Genomic DNA, 926 nt, shown 5'->3' on the forward strand with positions numbered 1-926 from the left:
AAAAACCGAGTTTCAGGCCCCTGGTACTCCCGGCTCTCCTTGGAACGCCCTCTGCCCCCGGAGGTTCGGGGACGGGTCCCCTCCGACGGTCGAAACACTTAGACAAAAAACCGAGTTTCAGGCCCCTGGTACTCCCGGCTCTCCTGGGTACGCCCTCTGCCCCCGGAGGTTCGGGGACGGGTCCCCTCCGACGGTCGAAACACTTAGACAAAAATCCCAGTTTCAGGCCCCTGGTACTCCCGGCTCTCCTGGGTACGCCCTCTGCCCCCGGAGGTTCGGGGACGGGTCCCCTCCGACGGTCGAAACACTTAGACAAAAATCCCAGTTTCAGGCCCCTGGTACTCCCGGCTCTCCTGGGTACGCCCTCTGCCCCCGGAGGTTCGGGGACGGGTCCCCTCCGACGGTCGAAAAACTTAGAGAAATTTCTGAGCTTGGTGCCCCTGGTACTCCGTCTGCTCTCCCTTTGTGCCCCTGGTACTCCGGACAACTTTTCCGGAGCCCCTGGTACTCCCTCACTCTAACTCGAGCCCCCGGTGCCCTAACCCTAACCCGGACGACGACGTCCGGGTTAGGCCCCCGGCCAGAGAACCCGACCCTAACCGGCCACGCCTGACCCCAAGCCCGGCCGGGACCCCCCCGGTGCCTAGCCCTCTCCCCACTGACCCCGGGCCCGCTGCCCCACCGGGGCCCCCGGGCCCCCGGCCGGAGAACCCGACCCTAACCGGCCCCGCCTGACCCCAAGCCCGGCCGGGACCCCCCCCGGTGCCTAGCCCTCTCCCCACTGACCCCGGGCCCGCTGCCCGACCGGGGCCCCGGGGCCCCCGGCCCGAGAACCCGACCCTAACCGGCCCCGCCTGACCCCAAGCCCGGCCGGGACCCCCCCGGTGCCTAGCCCTCTCCCCACTGACCCCGGGCCCGCTGCCCGA

Source organism: Thunnus maccoyii, chromosome 4 (assembly GCF_910596095.1).
Source record: "Thunnus maccoyii chromosome 4, fThuMac1.1, whole genome shotgun sequence".
NCBI lineage: Eukaryota > Metazoa > Chordata > Actinopteri > Scombriformes > Scombridae > Thunnus > Thunnus maccoyii.